This window comes from Rattus norvegicus, chromosome 4 (assembly GCF_021556685.1).
Source record: "Rattus norvegicus strain SHRSP/BbbUtx chromosome 4, alternate assembly SHRSP_T2T, whole genome shotgun sequence".
Classification (NCBI taxonomy): Eukaryota; Metazoa; Chordata; class Mammalia; order Rodentia; family Muridae; genus Rattus; species Rattus norvegicus.
In genome coordinates, this window is record NC_141537.1 from 113,047,441 (window position 1) to 113,069,690 (window position 22,250).

Consider the following 22,250-nt stretch of genomic DNA (forward strand, 5'->3'; position numbering starts at 1 on the left):
GTGCCCCATATATATATATATATATATATATATATATATATATATATATATATATATATATATATATATATACATACTGTCAGGAACTGGATATAGATCTCTCATGAGAGTCACAACAAGAACATGTCAAATACAGAGGTGAACTCTAGCAGTAACCCACTGAATTGAGAAAGGGACCCCCTTTGGAGGATTTAGAGAAAGGATTAAAAGAGATGAAGGGGCTTGCAACCCCATAAGAACAGCAATGCCAACCAACCAGCGCTTCCAGGGACTAAACCACTACCCAAAGACAATACATGGACTGACCCACGACTCCAACTGCATACATAGCAGAAGATGGCCAGGATGGGCAATAATGGAAGGAGAAGCCCTTGGTTCTGAGAAGGTTGGACCCCCAGTATAGGGGATTGTCAGGGGTGGGAGGGCAGTAAGTGTGGTGGATGGGGAGGGAACAGCATTGTAGAAGATTGGGAGGGGAAAGGGATAGGGGGCTTATGGGCAGGAAACAGGGAAAGGGAATAACATTTGAAATGTAAATAAATAAATATCACATAAAAAAAAGAAAAAAAAAGAAAGTCTCAATCCTGGACTTCTATGCCCCAAATTCAAATGGCATTTACATTCTTCATTAAAGTTTAAGAAATTTCAAAACGCAAACTGTACTTCACACAACAATAGTGGTAGACTTCAAATCTCACTCTCACCAATGCACAGGTCTTGAACCAGAAACTAAAACAGAAATAGTGTTGATAATAAAGGTTATGAACCAAATGAATTTAAAAGGTATCTACAGATCATTTCACCATAAAACAAAGAAAGCATATCCTTCTCTGAAGTTCAGTATCTTCTTCACATTCAACCATATAATTGGTCACAAAACAACCCTCAACTGATAGGAGAGAAGATTGAAATAATACCATGCATCCTATCAGACCAGAATGCCCAATGACTGGTGTTAAATAACAGCAAAAATAACAGAAAGCACACATATACTTGGGTATTTTTTTTCTATCATTCCACAACTGTTATTCCAGCAATTGAATTAAATTAGTACTGTTCTTATTACAAACATGTTTCTGTAAAACAAACCCTATTTTCTTACTTAGTTTTTCTGATTTTAACTTTAAAAAAATGTAGTTGATCTCTGCTTATCTGCTTGCTTTGTCTTTTTGTTTTCTTTTTGATTTTCTCCCCCTTTCATCTTTGTTTATCTCCTTCATCAAGCTTAGAACCTCCCTCCTCCCTCTTCTTCTCTTTATTCCTTCTTCCTTTTGTACCTTCCTTCATTCTTTCCTTCTTTCCTTCCTTCCAATATTTCTAAGTTATGTCTGTGGTAACCAAGAATGTCCTCTGAACACCATTTGCTTTATCGTATGGAAGTAAGAGAAATAAACATGCAAATGAGAATACAAATCTTATGTTTGAGTCCACATTTATTCAAATGTAACTTATCTGTCCAATCCGTATGGCATTTCTATATTTCTACCATCCTTATGTCTTGTTTTATATATTTTGTGTAGGAATTTTAGTCATAGTCATATGAAATTGAGAAACTTTAAAGAATACTTTGTCTTGGACAGTGCCCAAAATAAAGTACTTTGTTTTTTGGACGTTAGAACATTTTCTGACTACAACACAATATATTGCTAATTTTGTGGTTACAGTCTTAGAACATCAGTGCATATCTGATAAATGTACTTGCCTGAGGCATCTATAAAAGCAGAGCAATTAAAAGTATGCCCAACCCACAAGGGAGAACAGTGTGACTGCATTCCCTGTGCACAGGATCTCGATCTCCACCCATACTTCTTTGTGTCCATCCTATTTCATGGTCCAGACCATTACTGATTCTATTTCCTTCAGATTTTTTGTGGATTGGTTCTAGCTTAGAATTCCTTTCCTCTAATTTGGCATTCATTCTTTTTTATTTTCAATCTTTATGGTTCATCGATATTTTATAACTCTGTTTCCCACATCACTTTTTAAAAAATATTTATCACATTGTTTTAATTTCTATACTTTTCTATTGTAGTAAAGCAGATTTGGGTGCATGTATAAATTGATTTATCATTCCTTTATTGCTTAAAATTATGAATCATATTGCTGCTAATAAAATACATTGCCTCTTTCTCACAATCAATATTTTCCAATAATTTTGTATAACTTCTTAAATCCATATTCCATAGAGCTTCTTGTGTTTTCTCTAGGGCAGACAGAGGGGAATAAGGATCCGAATTCATTTTCTCAGTGATGTGTTTGCCATTGAATATACTGCAAAGTCTTATTGTGCTTCAAAGTTTGGCTTAGCTTAGTTGTTCCAGTTGACTTGCTCCCCATCTTAAATTCTGAAATCATCATGACGTTTGAAATAGAGTTAGCTATATGATTTCCGTTCTTCTTTGTGCTGTCTACAGGGGTCTTTATGACACTCACAATTGTCAGTGATAAATAGTCCAGAGACAAATAAGATTATTTAAATAACAAAATAATCATTTTGTGAAATTGAGATGCTGAGAGGAATACAAATGCCTAAATATTTCCAAATAAATCATTAAGACAAAGATGTTTATAGAGGAATTCTGAATTAAAAGTCTGTAGAAAAAGAAGCAAATGTGAACGAGTGATTTATTGCCCTTCCTAGAGCATATCTCCTCATTACTATGCAAATATTAGGTTTTGTTGATGAGGTAGACGTTCAGAACACTAGATATATGAAATAATAGACAAACTACCTAGTTACAGCTTTCCATTAAATATTTTCTTAAATTTTTGAGGTAACACACAGTACATCTTATACCTTTTTAATGTATTAAATAAAATATTTTATGCGAATGAAATTACAATGTTCATCATAATAAGAATGTACATTCAACACAGGTAAAAATTATAACCATCTTAAGAATAGGTTACGCTCTGCTCCCAGACCCGGTGAGAGAGAAACCCAACCGCCTGGTCAGGTGGGCACTCCTGAGCCTGCAGAGCGGAAGAGACCACCAACACTGCTCACCCCTGCCCACATCCCTGGCCCAAGAGGAAACTGTATAAGGCCTCTGGGCTCCCGTGGGGGAGGGCCCAGGAGCGGCAGGACCCCGCCGGACCCTGAAGGAAACAGACCGGATAAACAGTTCTCTGCACCCAAATCCCGTGGGAGGGAGAGCTAAACCTTCAGAGAGGCGGACAAGCCTGGGAAACCAGAAGAGACTGCTCCCTGCACACACATCTCGGACGCCAGAGGAAAAAGCCAAAGACCATCTGGAACCCTGGTGCACTGAAGCTCCCAGAAGGGGCGGCACAGGTCTTCCTGGTTGCTGCCGCTGCAGAGAGCCCCTGGGCAGCACCCCACGAGCGAACCTGAGCCTCGGGACCACAGGTAAGAACAACTTTTCTGCTGCAAGAAAGCTGCCTGGTGAACTCAAGACACAGGCCCACAGGAACAGCTGAAGACCTGTAGAGAGGAAAAACCACATGCCCGAAAGCAGAACACTCTGTCCCCATAACTGACTGAAAGAGAGGAAAACAGGTCTACAGCACTCCTGACACACAGGCTTATAGGACAGTCTAGCCACTGTCAGAAACAGCAGAACAAAGTAACACTAGAGATAATCTGATGGCGAGAGGCAAGCGCAGGAACCCAAGCAACAGAAACCAAGACTACATGCCATCATCGGAGCCCAATTCTCCCACCAAAACAAACATGGAATATCCAAACACACCAGAAAAGCAAGATCTAGTTTCAAAATCATATTTGATCATGATGCTGGAGGACTTCAAGAAAGACATGAACACACTTAGGGAAGCACAGGAAAACATTAATAAACAAGTAAAAGCCTACAGAGAGGAATCGCAAAAATCCCTGAAAGAATTCCAGGAAAACACAATCAAACAGTTGAAGGAATTAAAAATGGAAATAGAAGCAATCAAGAAAGAACACATGGAAACAACCCTGGATATAGAAAACCAAAAGAAGAGACAAGGAGCTGTAGATACAAGCTTCACCAACAGAATACAAGAGATGGAAGAGAGAATCTCAGGGGCAGAAGATTCCATAGAAATCATTGACTCAACTGTCAAAGATAATGTAAAGCGGAAAAAGCTACTGGTCCAAAACATACAGGAAATCCAGGACTCAATGAGAAGATCAAACCTAAGGATAATAGGTATAGAAGAGAGTGAAGACTCCCAGCTCAAAGGACCAGTAAATATCTTCAACAAAATCATAGAAGAAAACTTCCCTAACCTAAAAAAAGAGATACCCATAGACATACAAGAAGCCTACAGAACTCCAAATAGATTGGACCAGAAAAGAAACACCTCCCGTCACATAATTGTCAAAACACCAAACGCACAAAATAAAGAAAGAATATTAAAAGCAGTAAGGGAAAAAGGTCAAGTAACATATAAAGGGAGACCTATCAGAATCACACCAGACTTCTCGCCAGAAACTATGAAGGCCAGAAGATCCTGGACTGATGTCATACAGACACTAAGAGAACACAAATGCCAGCCCAGGTTACTGTATCCAGCAAAACTCTCAATTAACATTGATGGAGAAACCAAGATATTCCATGACAAAACCAAATTTACACAATATCTTTCTACAAATCCAGCACTACAAAGGATAATAAATGGTAAAGCCCAACATAAGGAGGCAAGCTATACCCTAGAAGAAGCAAGAAACTAATCGTCTTGGCAACAAAACAAAGAGAATGAAAGCACACAAACATAACCTCACATCCAAATATGAATATAACGGGAAGCAATAATCACTATTCCTTAATATCTCTCAATATCAATGGCCTCAACTCCCCAATAAAAAGACATAGATTAACAAACTGGATACGCAACGAGGACCCTGCATTCTGCTGCCTACAGGAAACACACCTCAGAGACAAAGACAGACACTACCTCAGAGTGAAAGGCTGGAAAACAACTTTCCAAGCAAATGGTCAGAAGAAGCAAGCTGGAGTAGCCATTCTAATATCAAATAAAATCAATTTCCAACTAAAAGTCATCAAAAAAGATAAGGAAGGACACTTCATATTCATCAAAGGAAAAATCAACCAAGATGAACTCTCAATCCTAAATATCTATGCCCCAAATACAAGGGCACCTACATACGTAAAAGAAACCTTACTAAAGCTCAAAACACACATTGCACCTCACACAATAATAGTGGGAGATTTCAACACCCCACTCTCATCAATGGACAGATCATGGAAACAGAAATTAAACAGTGATGTCGACAGACTAAGAGAAGTCATGAGCCAAATGGACTTAACGGATATTTATAGAACATTCTATCCTAAAGCAAAAGGATATACCTTCTTCTCAGCTCCTCATGGTACTTTCTCCAAAATTGACCATATAATTGGTCAAAAAACGGGCCTCAACAGGTACAGAAAGATAGAAATAATCCCATGCGTGCTATCGGACCACCACGGCCTAAAACTGGTCTTCAATAACAATAAGGGAAGAATGCCCACATATACGTGGAAATTGAACAATGCTCTACTCAATGATAACCTGGTCAAGGAAGAAATAAAGAAAGAAATTAAAAACTTTTTAGAATTTAATGAAAATGAAGATACAACATACTCAAACTTATGGGACACAATGAAAGCTGTGCTAAGAGGAAAACTCATAGCGCTGAGTGCCTGCAGAAAGAAACAGGAAAGAGCATATGTCAGCAGCTTGACAGCACACCTAAAAGCTCTAGAACAAAAAGAAGCAAATACACCCAGGAGGAGTAGAAGGCAGGAAATAATCAAACTCAGAGCTGAAATCAACCAAGTAGAAACAAAAAGGACCATAGAAAGAATCAACAGAACCAAAAGTTGGTTCTTTGAGAAAATCAACAAGATAGATAAACCCTTAGCCAGACTAACGAGAGGACACAGAGAGTGTGTCCAAATTAACAAAATCAGAAATGAAAAGGGAGACATAACTACAGATTCGGAGGAAATTCAAAAAATCATCAGATCTTACTATAAAAACCTATATTCAACAAAATTTGAAAATCTTCAGGAAATGGACAATTTCCTAGACAGATACCAGGTATCGAAGTTAAATCAGGAACAGATAAACCAGTTAAACAACCCCATAACTCCTAAGGAAATAGAAGCAGTCATTAAAGGTCTCCCAACCAAAAAGAGCCCAGGTCCAGACGGGTTTAGTGCAGAATTCTATCAAACCTTCATAGAAGACCTCATACCAATATTATCCAAACTATTCCACAAAATTGAAACAGATGGAGCCCTACCGAATTCCTTCTACGAAGCCACAATTACTCTTATACCTAAACCACACAAAGACACAACAAAGAAAGAGAACTTCAGACCAATTTCCCTTATGAATATCGACGCAAAAATACTCAATAAAATTCTGGCAAACCGAATTCAAGAGCACATCAAAACAATCATCCACCATGATCAAGTAGGCTTCATCCCAGGCATGCAGGGATGGTTTAATATACGGAAAACCATCAACGTGATCCATTATATAAACAAACTGAAAGAACAGAACCACATGATCATTTCATTAGATGCTGAGAAAGCATTTGACAAAATTCAACACCCCTTCATGATAAAAGTCCTGGAAAGAATAGGAATTCAAGGCCCATACCTAAACATAGTAAAAGCCATATACAGCAAACCAGTTGCTAACATTAAACTAAATGGAGAGAAACTTGAAGCAATCCCACTAAAATCAGGGACTAGACAAGGCTGCCCACTCTCTCCCTACTTATTCAATATAGTTCTTGAAGTTCTAGCCAGAGCAATCAGACAACAAAAGGAGATCAAAGGGATACAGATCGGAAAAGAAGAAGTCAAAATATCACTATTTGCAGATGACATGATAGTATATTTAAGTGATCCCAAAAGTTCCACCAGAGAACTACTAAAGCTGATAAACAACTTCAGCAAAGTGGCTGGGTATAAAATTAACTCAAATAAATCAGTTGCCTTCCTCTATACAAAAGAGAAACAAGCCGAGAAAGAAATTAGGGAAACGACACCCTTCATAATAGACCCAAATAATATAAAGTACCTCGGTGTGACTTTAACCAAGCAAGTAAAAGATCTGTACAATAAGAACTTCAAGACACTGAGGAAAGAAATTGAAGAAGACCTCAGAAGATGGAAAGATCTCCCATGCTCATGGATTGACAGGATTAATATAGTAAAAATGGCCATTTTACCAAAAGCAATCTACAGATTCAATGCAATCCCCATCAAAATACCAATCCAATTCTTCAAAGAGTTAGACAGAACAATTTGCAAATTCATCTGGAATAACAAAAAACCCAGGATAGCTAAAGCTATCCTCAACAATAAAAGGACTTCAGGGGGAATCACTATCCCTGAACTCAAGCAGTATTACAGAGCAATAGTGATAAAAACTGCATGGTATTGGTACAGAGACAGACAGATAGACCAATGGAATAGAATTGAAGACCCAGAAATGAACCCACACACCTATGGTCACTTGATTTTTGAAAAAGGAGCCAAAACCATCAAATGGAAAAAAGATAGCATTTTCAGCAAATGGTGCTGGTTCAACTGGAGGGCAACATGTAGAAGAATGCAGATCGATCCATGCTTATCACCCTGTACAAAGCTTAAGTCCAAGTGGATCAAGGACCTCCACATCAAACCAGACACACTCAAACTAATAGAAGAAAAACTAGGGAAGCATCTGGAACACATGGGCACTGGAAAAAATTTCCTGAACAAAACACCAATGGCTTATGCTCTAAGATCAAGAATCGACAAATGGGATCTCATAAAACTGCAAAGCTTCTGTAAGGCAAAGGACACTGTGGTTAGGACAAAACGGCAACCAACAGATTGGGAAAAGATCTTTACCAATCCTACAACAGATAGAGGCCTTATATTCAAAATATACAAAGAACTCAAGAAGTTAGACCGCAGGGAAACAAATAACCCTATTAAAAAATGGGGTTCAGAGCTAAACAAAGAATTCACAGCTGAGGAATGCCGAATGGCTGAGAAACACCTAAAGAAATTTTCAACATCTTTAGTCATAAGGGAAATGCAAATCAAAACAACCCTGAGATTTCACCTCACACCAGTGCGATTGGCTAAGATCAAAAACTCAGGTGACAGCAGATGCTGGCGAGGATGTGGAGAAAGAGGAACACTCCTCCATTGTTGGTGGGATTGCAGACTGGTAAAACCATTCTGGAAATCAGTCTGGAGGTTCCTCAGAAAATTGGACATTGAACTGCCTGAGGATCCAGCTATACCTCTCTTGGGCATATACCCAAAAGATGCCTCAACATATAAAAGAGACACGTGCTCCACTATGTTCATCGCAGCCTTATTTATAATAGCCAGAAAATGGAAAGAACCCAGATGCCCTTCAACAGAGGAATGGATACAGAAAATGTGGTACATCTACACAATGGAATATTACTCAGCTATCAAAAACAACGAGTTTATGAAATTCGTAGGCAAATGGTTGGAACTGGAAAATATCATCCTGAGTGAGCTAACCCAATCACAGAAAGACATACATGGTATGCACTCATTGATAAGTGGCTATTAGCCCAAATGCTTGAATTACCCTAGATCCCTAGAACAAACGAAACTCAAGACGGATGATCAAAATGTGAATGCTTCACTCCTTCTTTAAATGAGGAAAAAGAATACCCTTGGCATGGAAGGGAGAGGCAAAGATTAAAACAGAGACTGAAGGAACACCCATTCAGAGCCTGCCCCACATGTGGCCCATACATATACAGCCACCCAATTAGACAAGATGGATGAAGCAAAGAAGTGCAGACCGACAGGAGCCGGATGTAGATCGCTCCTGAGAGACACAGCCAGAATACAGCAAATATAGAGGCGAATGCCAGCAGCAAACCACTGAACTGAGAATAGGTCCCCTATTGAAGGAATCAGAGAAAGAACTGGAAGAGCTTGAAGGGACTCGAGACCCCAAAAGTACAACAATGCCAAGCAACCAGAGCTTCCAGGGACTAAGCCACTACCTAAAGACTATACATGGACTGACCCTGGACTCTGACCCCATAGGTAGCAATGAATATCCTAGTAAGAGCACCAGTGGAAGGGGAAGCCCTGGGTCCTGCTAAGACTGAACCCCCAGTGAACTAGTCTATGGGGGGAGGGCGGCAATGGGGGGAGGGTTGGGAGGGGAACACCCATAAGGAAGGGGAGGGGGGAGGGGGATGTTTGCCCGGAAACCGGGAAAGGGAATAACACTCGAAATGTATATAAGAAATACTCAAGTTAATAAAAAAAATAAATAAAAAAAAAAAAGAATAGGTTACATACATTATAATCCTAAGTGTTCAACACGCCTGGTAATGTCACTTGCATGACTAATTATATACTTAAATTTAACAATGAACAACTATTCATTTAACACCTACACTATGTATGTGCAAAATAAGTGATAAAAATAAAGGCATAAGTCTTACTAAATAACTAGTAGTTGAAAGTGCTTTTAAACAGATAATAACATCTATCCACAAAACAATAGCTGAAAATTACAATATGTGTTATAGTTTGGAGAATAAATAGTATTTCTGAAGAGTATTATTTTAATGCTTTGTTCAGATATGTGTTTTTGAACAAAATGCTCATTGTTTCTTCACTTTTATTTTTGGATTCCAATATATTTTAGATACATTGAAATAAGCTCGTCTATTTTCTTTAGATCTGAATGGTTCCAACTACTAATTGTCTTTCTTTTTCTTTTTCTTTTCTTCTTTTCTCCTCTGTAAGCGAAGGGTGTTGGGTGTACCTGGAAGAGAACAGGGGGCAAGAGACACAAAGAAGGACTCCAAGACAAGAGTCTGATCAAGGCAACAATTTTATTTTTCTCCAAGTCTGAATATATACTGTAACATGGGTAACAGAAGGAGGGGAGAAGTAAGAAACATTTACGCAGGCCAAGGACACAATATTCGTGTGGTCAGGGAATCGGCTGATGTTGACAGGATGTCAGATAGGTCACAGGTTTGTCATATCTATTAGTCAGAAGGATGTTGGTTTTTCAGAAAGGTTACAGGTCATCACATTGGGTATCTTAACGTATCATATTATTATTCATTTTGACCACCAGATTTGTATTAGTCTTCTGCAGCTGGCTGGGGATTTTCCATGAACCCAGTCATACTTAATTCTAACCATAATAATATCAACAATGGAGGACTTCAAGGGCATCACTCCCAACACTCCTCCCCATTCTTCTTCCTGTCTACCTTCCTTCTTGCTTTATTTCTGTCATATATACACTAAATATTTACAAATTAAATATCTTTTAGAAGTTACTGGAAATATGAAAGAATGAAAGAAAAATCCACATTAAATTCCTCATAATTGTGAGACACGTTAATGATAACAATAAATACACAAGGGTCCAAATAATCAAGTTTAAAGGCTACTACTTAGATTTTTCAGGCATAAAGACTAGGAATTATCAAAATAAAATATCAAAACCCCCATTCCTTTCAGTCCCCCCTCCAAACAGCTCCTCTTCCCCTTTTCCTCCCCTTCTCCTAGAAGCCACCCCCACCTTAGTATCAACACACTTTGATCACTTTGAAACATCATGTTGGTCAGGGCTAGGATCCCCCTCTCTCACTGAGGCCAGACAAGGTGATCCAGTTAGGGGAATGGATCCACAGGCAGGAAATAGTTTTAGAGATAGCTCACATTCTCCTTCTCCCTTACTCTCTATTTTCTATCCTTGTGTTTGGTTACCCTGCACCCTATTCCTCTGGTAAATAATTCTCCTTTGTGGTGAGAACTTGGTCTTGGAGTTCCTGAGCCAATACTTTTTCTTTTAATATACAATGGACATAACATTAGATGCAAAGTGTTTTGAGTATATAAAAGTGATCCTTTGCTGACATGGAGACAAAACAAATTAAAACTTGAAGATCTGAGACTGAACTAACCTGAAGGTTCTGAGCACTTTTCAGTCGAAAGAACATCAGAAATAATGGAATCATTTTCTCCTAAATTAAGCTTTACCCTGTCTAAAGTGTGGTACATATATTCAGGGAGCAGAAACAAGATCAGTGAACTTGCATTAATCTCATACCATGGCAACACTGATTTTAGGATATAAACGAATGGTGTTAGAAAGACACCAATATGATGTGTAAATGGTGACCTAAACCCTTCTTTTCTGAGAAACACTGCGTGCTCCATGCATCTGGAGTACAGATTATTCAAACATGATTCTAACCTTAGGTTTTTTTCAATGTCCAATTCACAGAACTCACACATTCTTCCCCAGCTTTCAGTGGATATGGCAGTATTATGATGGTTATAATTATATTTTACTTATAATTGTTTGTAGATACAGCTCAGGAGTCAAAAGGTTGGTTGGCATGCAAAGCTCTATCGGTTTGATTCTCAGCATCGCTAAGGAAGTGCCTCAGTAATGTACTTCCCACTCAGAGGAACTCTGTCTTAACTAAAACTACTCCTGATACAAGGAATTGAAGAGTTGTCACAGCTCATACCCTCCACGCTGATGAAGATATCCCTGTCAGCCTGATGCTTCCTATCAATATTCATCTAACAGTGGTTGGTATTTATGAGTTTCCTGCTTCAAATAAAACCCTGTAAGCCCCACATGATTAAGGTGAAAACTATCTCTCTTTACAGCTAGGCATTGCTAAAAAGGAGCTCCTGAGGAGATCTCAGTGTTAATGAACATGATGGAGTAAACATAACACGAATCTAGACAATAGCAGTCAATCAATCAAAGTGGATGCTTTGTGCAATTAAGGACAGAGCTAAATACAAGATGTATGAGGTTGCCACCAGCTTGACACAGCACAGTCCCTTACAGTTAACTTTAATTTATATATAGAACACAAAATACTGTTAAATGAATAGTGAAAGAAATATATAAGCCAGTGACACATTCACACACAAGCACTCCAAGTCTCATATACTCCATGTGACTGTGCATGGTAGAGTTTCCTATAAGGGAGTAAGTTGTTTTTTATAATACTACCACAGACACTGGAGTAATGTATCTTCATTTCACATTGAAGTGCTGATGATGTCATCAAGTAATAGGCAATTCTAAAGCATAATAGCCTCATCGGACCTTGGTCATGTTATTCTTGAGTGCAACTTTTTTTTTCAGAGATGACTATTTTTTTTTACTGTCAAAGCACCCAGACCTCCTGGGCATACTGCATCATGCCTTTCTTCTGAGAAATCAGGAAGTAGAGGCAGAGACAAACATATTTTTTAGTTTTAGGTTACCTTGATCTACATAGTGAGTTCCAGGCCTACCAGGGCTACCTTGGTGAGATTCTGCCCCAAAAAGGAAGGAAAGGAAGAAGGCACTGAAAAGAAACCTAACCTATGTCAAGAAGAGATTTTAGTGAAAATATTTTAATTTTGTGACTTTGGTTAGAACCTAAAAGCAGTTCAACTAAGAGGTAAAGAAATTTAAAACAAATAAACAAACCCCGAGCAAAGAAATAAAAAACAATATGTTTCTCTAATCAGACTGAAGCAACAAGCACTGGGTCTGCATGGGTTTGCCCCAGTTCCTCTGAGTATATGTGAAGGCCATTTGCCTCTGTGGGAATGCATAAGAGTGGGAGCAGGTATTACTTTAATGCTTTTGTCCAGTTCTGATAAGAAGGCCTTTGCCTTGACTTATTGTACCTTGTTTTGTCTTGTTTGTCTGTGGTCTTCTCAGGGCTCCTTTTTTCAGAGGAGTAAACTGACAGAGAGTTTATCTGGGGAGTAGGAAATGTGGTGGAAGGGGCTGGGGATTTAGCTCAGTGGTAGAGCGCTTGCCTAGGAAATGTGGTGGAGGGAGGAGAAATTGTGGTCTGGATAATGATATGAAAAAAATAATCTATTTTCAATAGAAATAGGTGATATGCAGATAAAATTTATCCTCCATGTAATGTATAGGCACTTACCAGAGATGGACATTAAGTGTAGCACTTTTGATAACTGATAATCTCTCTAGAGAGTCCTTAGGGTGTAAAATAAATACGGAGCAATTCAATTGATAAACAAACATGTTCAAAGTGCTTTGAGCACCAGTGACGTCTTTCTATTGTTTCTGCTCACTCACTATAATGGATAATGGGGAAATGAATAACTCCACTCTAAGCCTTTTCACTTACATTGCTTTATTACTTTGGGATCACTTCCCAGAAACAGTATTACCTTTTCAAATAATATGAATACATTTATGGCTTCAGATACTTATTGGTGAACTGCTTTAAAAAAGCAGTGCATAAAAATTTACAGCTCCTCTAAAAGTAGAAGAATTCAGCCAGTTTCACTGTTCACATCGTCTCTAGAAATATGAAACACAACAAGAATGTCTAATGCAATCTATCAACGTGCATATAAATTGAATAAAAGATAATAGTTTTCTAAGAAATACGATGTCAGTATAATCACAAATCATGGACATGTGATCATACCAGCAAACCTAAAATGTATTAGGGTTTTTGTTCAAAGTTGGCAATGACAAGAATGTTGGCCTTCAGAGTCAGAACAGGGGAGATCAAGAGTATGGCTAGATTTAGTTAAATAATGAATTCTGGGCTACACAGTAAGATGGTCTAAGACAAAACAAACAGAATGAGGAGTGCATGTAGAATCTTGCTAATCGATATTATAGGTAAATCTTTTGAAATATAATTCACTATACAACATAAGCTGAGACATATAAAAATTTCAAAAGGAAACTAGTTAGGAATACTAAAGTGAAACTCATCTTCTTCATGATAACTAGCATTCATTCAAAATTAGTATATGAAGTAAAATAACATTTAATATTAATTATCATGACATTTGCTATGAAGAATGAGCCATTTGAAATGAGTGTAGGGGACTAGGCAACAATAGGCTTGGCCATTGTTGTTGCAGAGAGCAGCTCTTAATAACAGTGAGAATGTAGAGAGATGGAATATAATTCAAGTGGAAAAATATGTACATATAATGACAAATATGTGCACACATATACAAACACACACACTCCTATACACATATCCATATAAATGTACACACATACACACAGACATGCATAATACACAGACACACTGATGTACATATACATATATACATATTCATTCACAAACTCACACATAAACATATGGCATAAAGTTAGAAGTAGAGGTAGGAGTGTCCTGTTGTCCTAATTTGCTTGTTATTTGATTGTTTAACTTGTCGGAACGTGATACTATATTGGCAAAAGAAATTTCAATTGAGAGAATGCCACCATCAAATTGGAATGTAACAAAGTCTTTCAGGCATTTTCTTCATTAGTGGAAGATGTAGGAGGGCCTAGCCTACTGTGGGTGGGGCCACCTATGTGCACATGATCCTAAGCTGCTGAACAACACAGGATGAGCAATCCTTGGGGAGGAAGCCAGTAAGCAGTGTTACTCCATGGTCTCTGCTTCATTTACTGTCTCCAGGCTCCTTCCTTGCATCCATGTCCTGAATCCCCTTCTTGGTGAAATGTAATAAAAAAATATAAACCGAACAAACTCTTTCCTCCACAAGTAACTTTTGGTCATAGTGTTTTACCACAGTAATATAAAGGGGATTGAGATGAGTATCATATAAGCTGCACAAATATGAAATACTAATATAACTGGTGTAGAGTAAAAAGGTCAAACTAAAAATAAAATAAAATGGTACATGATGATCATAATTGTTCCATTTTTAGTGATAAGATATTCTTTCCACAATTGTAATATAGTGGGAAAACCAAATGTCTGATTGTTTCATCATGTAGCAGCCTAATCTCAGAATTCAGCAAAAATCTATAAGTCATTCAGAGCACACAAACAAACATCTCCTTTCTTTTGGAATGTGTTATCATGAAAGTCTGTGGTTTCCTCCAAGAGTGGCAACAGACAGCATCTGAGGCTTATCACAAGGGTTCCTCACTTTGTTGTAACCCCCTCTCTGATATCCCCACCATTGTACTTTAAAGGTGTTTTGATTTATGACTTCTGTTTTTCCACTATTATAAGAATATCGTGAAACTGCTTCCACATTGTAACATGGAATTGATGGTAATCTGAACCGAGATTCAGGTGGAAGGAAAAACTTCTTCCTGATAACTTTCATCCACAAAACTTCTCAATCAAACACATGCTTATCATAATAGCAAACGTGATTATTACAACAGAAGGGATATTATAAAAAGATATTCAAATGCATTATCCAATATTATATTTCAAATAAAGGAGCTAAAATGTAACATTTATAGTTGCTTTTATCAGGCAGAAACTCTACAAAATATAAATGCTAGTGATGTCTAAAAACCATTCATAGAAATTCAAAAGCAAACATACAAGCCACATAGAAAATTGAAATAAAATGCAGCTCAGGTAAGTAATTGAGAAAGAATTCTTATGTTTAAGAAAGTGTAATCTACTTTTTTATTATATAAAATGAAGCACAAAGCAAACCTAGAGTTAGGACATGACAGATGTTGGGCAAGGTGGGGACTCTTGGTTCTGGTCTTGAAGTAAAAATTCAGTCAAGAGGCAAGTTTGAGCAGAAGTTTATTTAGTAAAACTAAACCAAGTAAACACTGACGAGATTGCAATGGGCTTTCCCAAGGCAAAAATGGCAGAGTGAATTAGGTCTTCCTTGTAGATTCTTGAGACTTCCTTATGAATATTTATGAAGTGGATATTAGAGCATGAGAATGCCACAGGCAAGCATGGCTTCTTTCCCTGCTGCATGGGTTAGAGGGAGCTGGACTGATAACCACTCATTCATCAGCCATACCACCTTCTTCAACATCCCCATGATGGTTAGCGGGCAGCCCAAGTCATTTGTGGAGGCCAAGTAGCACCTGAGAGGCCTTTGTAGAAAACGTTAGGAGCAGAAATGTAACATATGGAGGCATTCTTAGATGCCATCCTTACAATTTGGTCAGCTGTAATTAGATGAACTAGATACAAAAATATTCAAAAAGGCAACAGTTCCTCTCCTTTCCTCAGCTTGTCCATCCTTACACACAGCTGAAAGCCCCTTTTTTTATCTCGGTTTTGACCTCACAGTTTATTTTAACTTAAACATTTGATTTCACCATAACACTATTACTTTTTTGAGCAATATTGTAAATTCTAATTTTGAAGAAATTGTCTTGGGAAGGAGATACAAAAAATAACCCAAGGAAATAAAGGAAAAACATTGTCTCAGTTAACCAGATTTTACATTCGTGTTCATCTAATTTCTGGTAAATTTCTCATATAGTTGGACACTTTTTAAGCATCTTTTGTTAGACTTGTCTGTAAATGAAAAAGTATTTGAACAAGTGAAATATTTAGCAAGAAATAGTTAAATTACTGGCTGTAGAGTTGTCTTAGCAGTAAGGAATATGTGCAGATCTTCCAGTCATTTTCCAGGGTTCACATAAAAGGCTCATACCTGCCTAGGCTAACAGACTCCGGGGATCCGATGACTCCAGCCTAAGGTCACCATAGGTTCTTGTACTCACATGGACATAACTACATTCAGAGTACGTGTAACTACATAAATAACAGAGCATTTAAAAATATATATTATATTTATGGCCATAAATTAAAAATGAATACATTTTAACATTTGATCACCCATATGAGTCAAAACTTTACATAAATAAGGTATTAAAACGATGAAATTGGACATAATCCAAAATATTAGTTAAAAACAAAGGATTGAAAATTAGGAAGTCTACCATACATCTAAAAATGGAACGCTGAGATAGAATTAAAATAGTTTTTCTAATTTTTATTAAAAGCAGACCTTAAAACTGTTGGTGCCCGTAGTTGTTTTTCAGGCAGAACTCTGACATCATAGAAAACCAAAACGAAATTGACCAATAGGAGTGTGAAACTCTGAAGCTCCTTCACCACAAAGGAATAGCAAGGCAGAATGGGGTTAATATCTGACAGGGTTTTCACATCTACATCATGGACAGCCTAGAAACTCACTAAAAGGTAATCCTTCCAAAAAATGGGCACATGATCTCATCAGCTACTTCTCTAGTGGGAGCAAACGTTGATAGGAGGAGATCAGGACATGTGGCATGAATTCAGAGAGGGTACATGAGAGAGAGTAGGGGTTGGGGGAAGGAAAAAGAACAACAAAAATAAGTTTTGTTTGAAAATGCAACGATGGAGCCCAATTCTTTGTAAAATAAATAAATAAAAAGTTAGGAAGCAGTGGAAGAGCCCAGTACACTCACAGAACTTCTCAAGTCAGGGGACAATGCACCTAAACCTCAGCTTTACTGCTCTCCGCTCAGAATGGCTGCTGTCATAAAGTTCTTCAGGCATGATTTGCTTTTAAAAACCTGGATATAATATCCTTTCTGTTTTATCTCTGTGACACAAAAACACATAGACATAACACTACTTAAATATGTATCTGAAACTGATCAGAAAGATATTTAAAAATGGTGCACAATTAATTCTTTCTCAAGTGAAAAAGATACTTAGGGTAAGATGAAAATAAAGATAATTGAAAGGATTAACGCATAATAACCATGGATAAGGAAGAAATGTCAGGTTAAATATTCACAATACCGTAGTGAAAAATCCAAATTCGGAAGGTTATAACAATGAAAATAATAGGTTTTAACAGTCTTATTAGCTTTCACTTTTCCAAACTTAGCGGTTTGATCACAAAGGAGAGTGAATATGTAAGTTCTAGAAGAAGATGGAGATTCCCTGCCTCTTCTCACCAAAACTCTCCTTATACTGATGGAAATCAAACTGCATAGGAAGCTCCCTCAAAAACTACAAAGCGACAGTGATTGTTCAGTGGTTAGGAACAATGGCTATTCTTTCAAAAGACCCATGCTTACCTGCCACCACTCACGTTGGTTGTCTCACAGCTACCTGTCACTCTAGCTCCAGAGATCTAACACAGGAATCTGTGTAGCACATGAATGTAAACAGAAATGATTCGATTTTAATCTTTAAAAACAGTGGGGATAAAAACATAAGATGATACAGATAACTAAAATTACTCACTAGAGCAATAGGAGGAGTTCTTGGACTGGAGATTGTGAGCAGAAGAAAAAGACTAAAGGTTTCTGGAACTGAGACATCAAGGAGAAGCTAGCCTCCTTGAAAAAGTCAGAAGATCAATGGTAGCAGACAGGATGTAATTAAGTAGGGTCCTCTTAAAGTCTCAGCCCAGAGAGAAAAATAATATTAAAACGCTGAAGCTTTAAAATAGAGTGGCCTCACCTCTGCCCTTGACACCAATGTCCTCCTAGAACATTGAGCTCTCATTGTGTGCCAGATTGAAATGTGTCCTACTGATATATGCAAAAATACTGAACCTCTGTTCTCTGATCAATTACCATGCCATACCTCAGAAATTTTTAGTATCTAGGAACCTCTTACATATTCATATTATGGATTCCTTTACTATACAAGGAAAATATTTTATTTTATAAGGTCATTATTTTATAAATATTTTAGGCATTTCATTGCTTTTTCTTACTTTTAAGCCTAAGCATTTCATAAAACATATAATATCATCAATTTTATGTATTTCATATTATTTACTAAAACACCTATAGGAATCTACAAGCTTTCTGTTTCACGCAGAACTTCTAGGATAATCTAATGAGTGTCATTTTTTAGATTCTGAGAAATTTTATTATATTTGGTCATAATGTTCTATGAGACAATCCTGCAGAAGGAAAATCTAGGAAAGAAATCAGGAACTGTAGACACAAGCATCACCAACAGAATACAAAAGATATAAGCAAGAATCTCAGAGAAGATACAGTAGAAGAAATAAATACATGGGTTGAAGAAATGAGAAACCTAAAAAGTTAATGACACAAAACACCCAGGAAAATTGGGACACCGTGAAAAGATTAAACCTAAGAATAATATGAATATACCTCCAACATATCTCAGGGAGGGTTGAATACCTCACAGTAAGTGTTCCCTGAATTATAACCACTTGGACCACATCTTTTAAAATTCAATTATCCATTGATAGATATCTAGGCTAAATCCAACCACTGTGAGCAACATGGCTAAAAACTTGAATGTGCTAGTGTCTCTGGGATATATTTACTTAGAATCTAGTTGTATACCCAATAGCTAAGCTAAGTAAAATGGAGTATAGTATAGCTAAGTATAAATGGAGTACTTAGTATAGCTAAGTAAAATGGAGTTGTATGTTCAGTTTTTTGAGAAACCTTTATACTTACCTCCGTAGTGGGTATAAGTTTATATTCTCATCAAAGTGCTTACTTTTCTGCGTACCTTCACAATAATGTGTTTTCTTTTTATTTTCTTGATGATAGCCATTTAGACTAAGGAAAGATGGAATGTTAAAGTGGTTTTAACTTCTGTTTCTTGTTAGTTAACCTTTTGCAAGTACTTCTTAGCATGTGAACTTCTTCTTTTGAGAACTGTCTATCTGGTTCATTAGTGTATCTATTATAAGATAATGTGTTGTTACTTAATTTGTGATTTTCTTTATATATTCCATGCATTAATATCATGTCTTATGTTTGCAGTGGTATTCCCTATTATGTGGGTTGTCTCTTCTTCTGATTATTGTTTCTTTTACAGCTCAGATTTTTAATTTCATGAAATGCCACTGGTAAATTCTAGGGATTATTTCATGTGATATTCCCTTTGCCACTAAGATGATACTATGCATCACTACATCAGACTTTTTTCTTCTAGACTTGCTTACTTAGTTGCTTATTGTGTCCATAGACCCACACTAAATGAGCTATAGTATATCATACTGATATCTGAATTGTTTACATTGATGTCGAGCATTTAAGCACAATTACTGTGCCATTCTTGAATGAGGTAGAAAAGAGAGGACATCTTCATGGGACACTTCAAGTAAAATGCCAGTTTTGCCTCTCACTACTGCTGTCCATCCTCTCATGAGTAAAAGTGGATAGCAATCATGTTTTCCTGTTGAACTCAATGAGCTGTTACATAGCTCAAATGGAATTTGAATATCAAAGCTTGAGTTAGTTTTAGGTCATCATAGAAAGTGTATTGTGATAACAAAGGCTATTGTAGAAACAGAAAAAAAAATCAACTATCATTTTACTGCTTTATTTATCAACATGATAGGAATCTTTTATGTTTTAGCTATAAAACTGTGAATCAGTTAATAAAGTCTCAATTAATATTGTTTGTTTTTTAAAAAGAATAAGAGGAATAGAAGAAGATGAATACCACCTGAAAGGCCTTGAAAATATTTTCAGCAATAGAAGAAAATTTCACAACCTAAAGGAATAAATGTCTCCAAATATACAAGAAGGTTAGAGAATATTAAATAGATTAGAACACAAAAGAAAATCATCTCACCACATAATAATCAACACACAAAATGGACAGAACAATGAAAGAATATTAAAAGCTACAAGGATAAAAAGTCAAGAAACACACAAAAGCAGACATATCAGACTTCTCGACTGACTTCTCAATAGAAACTCTAAAATCCAAAGGGTCCTGAGAAGATGTCTTATAGCGCCTAAGAGGCAACAGATGCCAGTCTACACTACTATACCCAGCCAAAATTTAATCACAGTAGATGGAGAAACCAAGATATCCCAGGACAAATCCAAATGTAAAGCAATATCTTTCCATCAATCCAGCCCTACTGAGGATATTAGAAGAAAAAGTTCAGCTCAATGGGGCTAAATACACGCAAGAAAAGACAAGAAATAAATGATTTCACACCAATAATATAAAAACATGCGTGCACGCACACACACACACACACACACACACACACACTGCCACAAACATCATCAAAATAACAGTAATTAACAAAATTTATTGATCATTAATAAATTTCAACATAAATTGACTCAATTACCCAATAAAAAGATACAGACTAACAGAGTGGATGCATAAATAAGATTCATTCTTCTGGTGTATACAAAGAACACAAAACAAGAGAAGGCACACACATTCATAAAAGAAACATAAACATAGTTTAAATCACATATCAAATCCACACATTAATAGTGGAAGACTTGAACATGCCTCACTCTCCAATAAGCAGGTCGTTAAGAAAGAAACTAAACAAAGTAGTGAAATTAAAATAGGTTATTAATCAAATGGACCTAACAGGCATCTATAGAATATTTCACTCGAACACAAAAGGTTATGTTTTCTTATTACCTTATGGAACCTTCTACAAAATTGAACATATAGTCAGTCACAAAACAAACCTCAACAGATACAAGAAAATTGAAATAATCCCTTGTATCAAACCTCCTCCCCATGGATTAAAGCTGGTCTTCAAAAACAGAAGCAACAGAAAGCCTACAAAGTCATGGAAACTGAGCAATACTCTACTCAATGACCACTGAGTGAAAGAAGAAATAAGGAAAAAATTACTTACATTATGGAATTCAGTGGAAATGAAGGCATAACATGCCCAATTCATGGACACAACAAAATCAGTGATAACAGGAAAGTCCATAGCACTAACTGCCTTCATAAAAAAATACTGAAGAGATCTCATACTAACCACCTAAAAGCATATCTGAAAGCTCTACAGCAAAAATAATTGAACATACCCAAAAAAGTATAGTTGGCAGAGATAATCAAACTCAGGGCTGAAGTTAAAAAATTAGGAACAAGGATAATATTCAAATAATCAGTGAAACCAAGAACTGGTTCATTCTGAAAATCAACAAGATAGACAAACATTTAGTCAAGCAAACTAAAAGACAGAGAAACAATATCCAAACTAACAAAGTCAGAAATGAAAGGGGAGACATGACACGAAGTAAATCAAGAGAATCATTAGTTCTTACTTCACTTGTACTCTATACAAATTGGAAAAGAAAAGTCAAAGTATTGGTATTTTCACATGATATAATACATAAGCGACCCCAAAATTCTACCAGAGAACTCTTGGAGATGATAAACACCTTTAGCAAGTTGGCTGAATACAAAACTAATTCCAACAAACTAAAAAGTTGAGCATGATATCAGGGAAACAAAACCCTTCACAATACTCAAAAATAATGTAAAATATCTTGGATTGACTTTAACAAAGCAAGTGAAAAACTGTTATGATAGAACTCCAAGGCTCTGATAAAGGTATTGAAAGAAGATATCCAAAGATTGAAATCAGTCTGATTAATCAGATTAATCAGTCTGATTAATTAGTATGATGGATCAATGTGACTAATAGAGTAAAAATGGAAATCTTACCAAAAGCAATCTATAGATGCAA